General features: G+C 46.4%; 1 protein-coding gene across 1 annotated transcript in view; it reads left to right on the forward strand.

Annotated features, from left to right (window-relative positions):
- The window catches only part of PKD1L3 (polycystin 1 like 3, transient receptor potential channel interacting), a 354,098-nt gene that overhangs the window by 253,559 nt on the left and 89,484 nt on the right, over positions 1–11,055 (forward strand). The gene's annotated exons all lie outside the window — the stretch shown is intronic.

Below are 11,055 nucleotides of genomic sequence, written 5' to 3' on the forward strand. Positions count from 1 at the left end.
TTTATCAGAGCACCGAATATGAAAGAAGGAATAGTCGAGGCTGGCCCGGTGGCACAGCGGTTAAGTGCGCACGCTCCGCTGCGGCGGCCCGGGGTTTGCAGGTTCAGATCCCGGGTGTGCAACACACCGCTTGTCAGGCCATGCTGTGGCGGCATCCCATATAAAGTAGAGGAAGATAGGCACAGATGTTAGCTCAGGGCCAGTCTTCCTCAGCAAAAAGGAGGAGGATTGGCATTGGATGTTAGCTCAGGTCTGGTCTTCCTCACAAAAAAAAAAAAAAAAAAGGAATAGTCATTCATTCATCAAGTCTTTATCAGGTGTCTACAATATGCCTAGTGTTCTGGGTGCTGAGGGTGTAAGAGAGAACCAATCAGACAAAATCCCTGCCCTGCTGGCGCTGACATTCTAATGAGAATGTAGAGGATGATTAGTGGATGGAGCTGGAAAGACATCATTATTTGAGACAGAAGAGTGCACCAGATATAATGAGCAGAATCTCTTAAGGATGTGGTCCATGAAACCTAGGAGTTGAAAAAAGCTTGAAGAAAGCAGAAATAGTGTATCTTAACAGTTCCCAAACTTTGCTGTACTTTAGAATCTCCTGGGGTCTCTTAAAAGTCCTGATGCCCTTGGGGCCAGCCCTGTGGCCTAGTGGTTAAGTTCACCTGCTCCACTTTGGCAGCCCAGGTTTGGTTCCCGGGTGAGGACCTATACCATTCATCAGGTCATGCTGTGGTGGCAACCTACATACAAAATAGAGGAAGGTTGGCACAGATGTTAGCACAGGGTGAATCTTCCTCAGCAAAAAAAAAAATCCTGATGCCCAGGTTGTACCCCATCCCTATTACATCAGAATGCATGGGGGTGGGTGCCAGGCATCAGGATTTTTTAAAGCTAGCCAAGTGATTCCAAGTGCAGCAAAGTTTGAGAACCACTGCCATGTCATCAAATTTAATGTCCTATGAATTAGAAGAAAGAGAAAACTCTGCCAATTAAATTCTGACAAAGTGTTTAAGGTGCCGTCAATGTTAGATGCACCTCCATTTCAGAGATGTTAAAAGTGGAAAATTAACCAGCCTCTCAGAATTGATGAAATACTGTGGTCACGAGTGCATGAGCAGCCATAGAAGGAGAACCACTGGATCTTCCCAGGAGTGTACATGACCTTAGAACAGAATGAATAGGGGCCGGCCCCGTGGCTTAGCGGTTAAGTGCGTGCACTCTGCTACTGGCAGCCTGGGTCCGGATCCCGGACGCGCACGATGCACCGCTTCTCCAGCCATGCTGAGGCCGCGTCCCACATACAGCAACTAGAAGGATGTGCAACTATGACGTACAACTATCTACTGGGGCTTTGGGGGAAAAAATAAATAAATAAAGTTAAAAAAAAATGTTTAATCAGAACAGCACATGTTGTTCAAAATTTCAGTTTGTCTCGATAAGAAAATTAAACAAAGATGTGCCCGCTATTACACCTCTTTCTAGGTTATTTCCCTTCCCTCAGTCACCAGGACCGAGGACTACGAGTTCCTGCTGTGCCCAGAACATGGACATTAGTTCCCAACTGTACTTCCTTAGGGCCGGCAGTTCTCTTCTTGAAAACCAGGCCACTGGCAGACATACATACTGATATTTTAAGCTTTTTAAAAAGCTTTCCAAAAGTAGCATCAACCCTGACACGTTCTAAATGAGGAATTTCCATTGTTATCCTCAGACCGGCTTTCTATCAGTAAAGACAGCCAGAGCTGGTAAACACATATAGTCTGTCAGAACTTAAAATATAATCTGCCTTTCCCCGTACGAAATTGGTCAGAGGTCACAGGTGTGAGGATATTAATATAAGTTAAAAAACTGAATCTATATTCTGAAGAATTCTCATCAACTTTGCTCAGTTTCTTCAACCTGTGTTTATGGGACAGACGTTCTCCCAGGCCCGGGAAACGACATGGAGGCCATGTTGGCATTGGTGTACTCCCCTTTATCCCAGCGATGGCCGGCGCACACAGAAGCTCAGTTCAGTTGGCTGAATTAAGGGATGATGAGCGCAGCCTCTGCTCTCGAAGAGTTCAGAGTGGGGAGAAATGACTACTGTAATTGTGAATTACAGCATAATTAAATGCTGCCTGTCACATCAGCCTCTTTCTGCAATGAAGACCTGGCGGCGAGGCAGAAAAGCTGTCAGCAGAACCAGCCCTACACGTATCTTAGAAGAGGCACACACCTCATAATAACAGCTAATGTGAGAGTTCTCATTGTGGTCCAGGCACTGTTATCTGTGCCTTCTGTGTGTTTATTCATTGAATTCTTCGACAACCCCTAAGCAGTAGATCCTTTTATTTTCTGATAACCATATTTTTACAAATGGGTACGGAGAGGATAAGGAACTTGCTCAAAGTAACAAAGCTAGTGAGTAAAGGAGGCAGGCTTCACCTCCAGGCCGCGCTCTTGGCTGCCCTGGGGTGCTACCTCTCCTGCATGATGAACTTACAGGATTGCCAGGGCCGCCTCACATCGTCAGCCTTGAGTTCTCACCGGTAGAGTCACTTTTAAGGGTCAACTAGAGACAAACCCTTTACTGAGCTCAAGGATTCTGCACCTGGAAGGGATAACCAACCAGCCAGCTAACCACATTGGGTGTGGTGCTAGCTGAGGGTGCTAGTGCTAAGCGGCCATCGAAGCCCATTAAGAACCATGTGTGTCTTAAGACCATGGCCCAGGCAGTGACCCCCTGCGGAGAGGACAAGGAAGACCCTAAAGCACTGGCATCCAAAGCTGGAGAAGCTGACGCTGTGAAAAAGTGGAGGCTCTTTCCAGCATGAGCCTCTGTCCAGGCCCTGGGGGCACCACAGCGGGGAAGCAGGCACAGACCACGTGGGCCGTGGCTGCAAAACACATTAGGAAATAGACCAGGGGAACTGCCTGGACAAGCATTTGGGAGCAGTGTCCCCTGGGTGCCAGCCAGGTTCTGGGAGGAGTTGAGCCACTGACCCCAGTCCCATGACAGGTCTCTCAAAAAGGAATGGTGTTAAAGTGGGGCTCTGCTTTTGAGCCATCGGTGCAAGAAACCACAGATTTGCATAATTATGGCCCCAGGAAATAGTACGAAATTAGTCCTGGCCACACAGAGAAATAGAGAAATCAGTGCAACTATATCTTGCTCAGCCCCCAAGTGCCTCTCCTCTCTGCTAGGGAAGCCCTGGGCTCCTTCCTCTATTGCAGGGTGTGACCCATTGGGTTCTGGTTGGTTGTGTTTGTATTTGTCTCTCTCAGACATGGAGAGATGGTGGGAAAGTCAGTTATCTTCATCCCCAACATGTAGCACAGCGACTGGCAGGAAGCAGGATCTCAATAAATGATTGTTGGAAGAATGAGTGAGTGAAAGAACAAATGAGTGTGGGTCAGCCCAATCTCATACACGCGCACTCACACACATATATATACGTACATATGTGTGCATATAAATAAATATTTGTGTGTGGTTTTTTTAATGGTTATATCAGAGTCTCAAATAGTTGAAATTCTGACCTAACCAGAGTGATTTCTTTTAGGTCCCCAGACTTGGGATCCCCATTTTGCTCTGTTGAGGTAGGAAGATGTCACTGGATCCCTTAAGGACATTCAACATTGCCGATAATGTCAAAGCTCGAAAGGCTGGCCAGTTTCTCAAATAACCAACGACTGAAATGGCAGCAGCAGGTTACATGTCTTCTGCATGCCTGGGGCAGGAAGGGGGTCTTACTGACCCGGGGAACATTCCGACTCTCCAGGCACAGCTTTGTTCTGGACCCACCAAGTCAACCCTAGAGATGACAGGGTGGCAGGTGTTGCAGCCAGATTGCCTTCACATGCTGTAACTCCTTTTGTTTCCTGTGACACTTTCCAAATGGCGTTTTCAACACCAGGAAACCTCTCCTTGGCTGACAACAATGCGAGGGGTTCGCATGTTTATTGCATTTCCTCTCCGCAAGGCCCTGCCGTTTGGAGCCTCACCCCTGGGTTGTTGCCCAGGTATTTCAGAAACCCACTGTGTGCCAATTCCAGATCATTCTCACTCTGCTCCTGCACACACGCCTCTCGGCCCTGTCCTCTTACACATGACAAGCCACACTAACTTCATTTTTCACATTTTTAACCACAAGCTTCTTACAGAAATTTTCCCTGACTGCCAAAATTCATTCAAAACTAGAGGGTAGGTAACATGATAGTCTGAGCACATTCTCATGGTGTGCTGGCACCAGAGATCTGCACCTAGAGGAAAGAGAAACCCTGAAATCTGTCTTAGCTAGATAGAAAGCAGATAACATATCTTTCAGGCAAATACAAGATTACAGTAGGCCCTAACCTGGCTTCTTTTATTAGCTGGAATTAAGTTCAGCTAAATATGAGAGAAAATCCCAATTAACAGTGATTTAAAGTGACACAAGGTTTTATTTTCTCAAATAAAAGAGATGGGGAAGTAAGCAGACAGAGCTGGTGTTAGCAGTTCTGTGAAGCTCTTTCCAGCTTTTGCCTCTGGGGTGACCCTGATCCTCAAGTCTAAGATGGCTGCCAGAGCTCCAGCCATCATATCCATGTTCCAGGCAACAGAAGACTTCCCAGAAGTTGAACACAATACTTTCACATGTATCTCATTGAGTAGAATTTGGTCATATATCCACACCCACCTATAATGGGGATCAAAAGCTAAAGGAAATACAGCCTTTATTTTGGGAATCCAGAATGTAGAATGGTCTACAAGGCAACTGGCCTGATCTCTTCAGAGGTGACTTCTAGCTTTAAAAATACTAAAGAGACATATAGGTGAGTCTTGATTGAGTATAGAAGACATTTCAAGGACAATAGGGAAAATTAGAATATGGACTGAAGGTTAGATGGTATTAGAGAATTGTGGCTGATTTTCTTAGGTGATCATAGAATTATGGCTTCATAAGAGCATGTTCTTATTTTTATAAGATGCAGGCTAAGAAGTGTCCCGCATCTAACACTTCCTTCAAAATGGTTCGTCAAAATACAGTATATAAATAGATGAAAAGATTGATAAAGAAAACATGGAAAAGATAGTACGAACTGCTGAGTCTAGGTGGAAGGGGTATGGATATTTATTATATTATTCTTTCAACTTTTCTGTCTATCTAAATTTCTTATAATAAAAATTGGGGGAGAGTAATTCTCTGTTTGGTTTGGCTCTTCCACAGTCTTTTTCACATGAGGTTGACTGCCTCCTGGTGAGAAGGAATGATGTTCCTGCTGGCGCTCTGGAGCCACTCAGTTCATCCACAGTCTTCGCCAGGGTGGACTCCAGAGCTTGAGGGTGTGGGGAGAGGAGACTGCATCTTGGCCTCAGCTTCTCCGGGGATCTTCCGCAGATACCCAGGATGCAGCACGGCAGCGAGGATCCACAAATCCCATCTCCTACTCCGGATAACAACATGGCAGAAGACACAAAGTGAATCCAAGACATCTTATGTGGTGGAGGCATCAGTGGTATCTCGGGACACTTCTGGATAGAAAAGACCCAGTGCTAACGCTGGAAATTGGCAGAATTGCAACCACCCAGCTCACTCACTTCTGAATCCTGACCCAGAGACAGTGTGGGCTAAGAAATGATTGTTGTTTCAGGTTGCTGCATTTGGAACCTTAGGCTCAGCCCTAGCTGGCACCGTGGTTCCTACAGAATGTTCCCCACCTCCACGGGGCTCCAAGCTTTGATCCCTAGACCCCATTCTACTACCTTATTTCAGATCAATCAAGTGCCCAGGGCAAGTTTCTATGAAAGCAATTTTTGAAAAAGTAAGGGCACACAATAGAAAGTCTGTCTGTTAAAAGAAGATGAAGTTTTGAGGGAAAAGGAGCTAACACTACTTTCCAGAGGTCCTGTGAGCCCCTTTTCCTGCATCAGAAGGAGACACTCAGGCCCTGGGTCCCAGTTCTGCTGACACCTAAGCTGCCTGGTTTGTGGAAGTTATTTTCTCTCTCAGAGCCCTAGTTTTATCTATAAATACAGAAGTAGTAATACCTATTTGCAGGACTTTTGTGATGACTAAAAATATTAAAAATAACATTTATTAGGAGCGTAGGATGTGCTAAACATTACTGCACTTCATATTTAATCACCATAACAACCCTATGAGATGGGTACTGACCTTCTCCCCATTTTACACATTGGGAAACTGAGGGACACGAAATTTACATGATTGCCCGCAGCTAGTCACTACATCATGGCTGGCATGTAGTATGCATCTTTGTAAAAGTTTCTGTTAGGATATCGTTTAATCCTCCAAACCATTGTTTTTCCTGGTGAGAAAACAGGGCCTCCACGGGATGGGAGGCCGACTCCAAAGTCTACACTCCTCCCCACCACCCATCCGGAATCATGGGGTCAGCAGCACATCCCTGGTGCCCTCCTGCCCCCAGCCCGGCTGGGGTGGTCCTTCTGATCTTATTCCCCGCCAGCCTTCCCCTGCTGCTCCTGGCTCCAGGGAGTTAATCGCTGCTGCGGGATGGGATGGGCAGAGCGCCTAAACTGGAGGCCTTAATTCCTGTCTGGCCCACACACCAGTTTTAATGGACTGGCACAATGTCAGCTCAAAGCTTAAACACTGGAGATGCCACATAAAACATGTAGCTTTCTGCCTTCTCTGATCAGGTGAGACGCTGGCTGACCCTCCTGGGTGGCAAGCCACCTGGAGCTGAAGAGCAGGGTCCTCTTCGAGATGGAGCCCGGGCCCTCCACCTGCAACTGAGCAGAGCCAAATGAACCCCCAGTGTCCTGCACACTCAGATTTCCCGCCAGGAGGCACTGAATGAACGCCACCAGTAACCTCCTGAGCTATCCAAGTCACATCCATGTCCCCCCAGGTGACAGTGAGCCAGTCATCTCAGCTCTGGGTCTCCTTGAGAACACCACTCTGATGGGGTGGTTTCCTGCTCCGGTCTCCATGCATAACTGGACAAAGAGTATTGGCTGCAGGGCCTGAGCCAGAGCAGTCTATCAGAAGGTCGGCAGGGAAATGGATTTTTTCAAAGCCGTGGGTGAGTGTGACTTGATGTACCTACTCTTGTGAGGGAAACTGCTGCATGCAGGAAGCCCAGGCCTTCAGATACAGAGCTGAGCCCACTGGCGGGCCCACTGGCGGGAGGAGAAACAGCGAGGGCCACCTGAGACAGTGAGAATGGAGAACCCAGGGAAACCCTTCCCTGGGGTCTACTTAGTAGAAATCACACATGCATGCACACGCGCGCACACACACACACACACAGAAATGGATGTGGCAGTCACTCTGGCTGCAGCCCAAAGTGGCTTGCTAAACCCACAGTTCTTCTTTTTCCACCAAGGAAGAGACATAAGTAAGCTATTCCCCAGTGAGAAAGTGGAGAAGGAAAAACAGCTTATGCCAGACCAGTACTTGGAAATTCCAGTGTGGAGCAACATAAGAGGAAAGGGGTCCTCTCTTACAAAGCTGGAGAGAAAGTTTATATTGGCACAGCCCTCCCTAATGGCAATTGGCAGTCACTGTCAACATTTTAACTGCATATAACCTTTGCCAGAGCGATACCACTTCTGGGAATCTATTCTACAGAAGTTCTGCTGCAAGAGCACAAAGGTACATACAACAGGAGGCACCCCGCAGTGCTGTTCTGCTTGTGATGTGAGAAACTGAAAACAGCCCATGTGTCTACCCATAAGTGAACACTGATGTGTTTATGCTGTGGGAAAGGGCAAGGCAGATCTAAGGGACGGACACTGAAAGACTCCATGATGATACGTGAAAAAAGCAAGTTGCAGGATAAGATTTAACTTTTAACTACGTATATGTAACTAATGTGAAATTGGCAAGCAATGCCAATTATGCAGCCGACACAAAATGCAAGAGTGAACGATGTAAATAGTATTAGCAATTCTGCGCACCATTCCACTCGTTGATCTTGGGCCCCAAAGAGAGACTCAGGCGTCATCAGTCTGGTGCTCCTCCCGTGTGTCTCCCAGCCTTGTGCATTTCTCTGGGCTCTGAGTGTAGTTTCAGTGTTAAAGAAAATAGGTACTCCTGGGGCCGGCCCGGTGGTATAAGCAGTTATGTGCGCACACTCCGCGCTTCACTGTGGCGGTGGCCCGGGGTTCGTGGGTTTGGATCCCGGGCGTGCACTGACGCACCGCTTGTCAAGCTATGCTGTGGCAGTTTCCATATACAGTAGAGGAAGATGGGCACAAATGTTAGCTCTGGGCCAATCTTCCTCAGCAAAAAAAAAAATAAAAGTGGAAGATTGGCATCAGATGTTAGCTCAGGGCTGATCTTCCTCACACACAAAAAAATAGGTACTCCTTACAGCACATGGCCCCTGAATCCCTGAATCCATAGCCCCAAAGTAAGTAGCAAGCCAGCTACTTACTGTGGTGCTCAAGGGAAGAAACAGCAGCCTGTTACATCTGTGCTGAGAGACAGAGTGTCAGTCTCTAACAGAACCTGCCAAAGGGTAACTCTTCCCCCTTTCCCCTCCCTTTCCTGAGACGTTCAGTCATAAAGCCATTCGGTGGCACAGAGCAAGGTAGGTGCCTGCAATGGGGGTGCAAGAGGAGCACGGGCTCAAAGCAGAGTGTCAAAGCCCACACGGAATGAGGGTGTCCACAAAGAGTGTGTGTGTGTGTGTGTGTGTGTGTGTGTGTAGCTACTTGGTGTGGAGTGTCAGAGTCCCAGCTGATGAGGAAAGTGACCATGCAGGGGCACAGGCCAGCACAAGTGATGCAACCTAAATGGGATAAGGAGGATGTCTGCCCTGGGAAGCATCCTGGAGCAGATGTTAGAGATGCACAAAGTGAGGGGGGTGCCTATGGGGTGGGGATCTTGGAGGGTGTCAGGATCCAAGCAAGGGAAAAGATGCCCACACATGGTAGTGAAGTGGAAACCAGAGGTTAGCTACGTACAAGAGGATGGATCAAATGAGAAAACAGAGGAAGTATAAAGGGAGCCAGGGTTTCCCGCTTTCATAGGAGGGAGTCACGAATTTGGAAAGGGAAGAAACTAGCATGAACCTTATGGTTTGGGATTGGAATTGAAGGTATAAGTCTGAACTCATGGTTTTCAATATATAAAGATATGGAAATATAGATGTGTGTGTGCACAAGTATATTCCCCAGTACTGTCCACTGAGAGAGACTGGGAACAGCAACACTCCTGTGGCAATGAGCATCCAGATCTTGGTTTCTAAGTGTCATTCTACAATGAAAGGAACCGGGCTCGTTGAGAAACGGCTGGTTCCTGAGCTAGGCCAGGGAAATTATCTGATGAGCCTGGAATATCTTGTGCCAGAAAGCAAGGAGATATGCAAAGAATGATGGAGACATGTGAAAAGGACACAGAAGCCACCTGAAGAGGCTCCCATTGGCTGAATATAGGAAATTTGGTTATCAAAATACTGATAGTAATGGATTATGAGCCACTGAATAAAATTGAAAATTATGAGGGAGGCCACACTGATATAAATAAACGAATAAAATGAAGGTTTGATGAGGAACAAGATAATTACATAGTTTCAAAGTAGTCCCCTACAAAATACTCATTAATTACAAAGAAAAATGAATGACTTGATAATGGAGAAACCTGGCAGACACACTTCAAGTGACCCGAGTGAACATTACAGTAATAGGACAAATTGAAATTGTGTGTCACCTGGCGGGATGCAGTGAGAGCACACCATTGCTTCTGTAACGTCCCTGCCGAAGCTGCATAGCCTGAATCCAGTCGCGAGGAAACACCAGTCTCAAATGAGGGCCAGTCTACACAATAACTGGCCTACCATCTTCCAAGGTATCAAGGACATGAAGTTAAGGACAGGTAGGAACTTTTCCAGACAGAAGGAGACTAAAGAGACATGACAACCAAGTGCAACATGTGATTCTGAACTGGATACTTTTAAGGACATGATTGGGACAACTGGCAAAGCATGAAGTTGGCCCGTATTCGTTTTTGATTGCTGTGTAACAAATTACCACAAACTTAGTGGTTTGAAACAACACCCATTTATTAGCTCATGGTTCTATATCAGAAATTGAGGTTCAGCTGGGTTCTATGCTCAGGGTATCACAAGGCCAATATCGAGGTGTTGGCCAGGATGGGTTCTTACCCAAAGACTTTGGAAAGAATCTGCTTCCAAGCTCATTCAATTGTTGGCGAAATCCAGTTCTCTGTGGCTGTAGGTCTGAGATCGTGCCTCTTTGCTGGCTGTCAGCCAGGGGCCGATACATTTCTTCACCTGTCCACACCCCCCCATCTTCAAAGCAGCAACAGCACTCTGATAGCTTCTCATGCTTCAAATCTCACTGATGTCTTCTTCCCCCAGCCAGAGAAAACTCTCTGCTTTTAAAGGAACCCATGTGATAAGATTAGACCCGCACGACTAATCTCCTTCAAGGAGGTTCCTATCTTAAACCACATAACATAACACAGTCAGGGGAGTGATACGTCATCACACGTAGGTTCCAGGGATTAGGACAGGGCATATGGGGAGAGGGACGCATTTTAGAAATTCTGCCCACTGCCTGGCTTGAGGATGAGATGGAAGTAATGTATCAGAGCTGACACCCTGACTGTGACTGTTGTATTGTGGTTGTGTAGCAGAATGTACTTGTTTGCAAGAAAGCCACACTAAAATAATCAGGATGATGGGGCATCAGATCAGCAATTTACTCTCATATGATTCAGTTTTAAAAAAATTGTTCTTTGTACTATTCTTGAAACATTTCTATGTATGTGTGTGCAGAGAGATAAAAGAAGATAGATAGCTATGGACACATGTGCTTGTATATACAAAGAAAAATGTCTGGAAAAATCTAGATAGATACAAAAGTTAACTGTGATTACCTCTGGGAAGTGGAATTGTTTGAGGGGGAAAGAGGAAGACTTTTACTTATGGGCTGTATTGTTTAAATTTCTTTGTGAGTAGGTATTATTTTCATTATAAGATACAAAGATCTTTGAAAAAGACAGTGGGAGCCTGACTGCTGGTTTCTTGGCAGAGTGATGAGTGGGCAGAGGGAGAGGGCAAAGGCTGTAGCCGAGA

The sequence above is a fragment of the Diceros bicornis genome, chromosome 32 (genome assembly GCF_020826845.1).
Source record: "Diceros bicornis minor isolate mBicDic1 chromosome 32, mDicBic1.mat.cur, whole genome shotgun sequence".
In the NCBI taxonomy this organism is placed as follows: domain Eukaryota; kingdom Metazoa; phylum Chordata; class Mammalia; order Perissodactyla; family Rhinocerotidae; genus Diceros; species Diceros bicornis.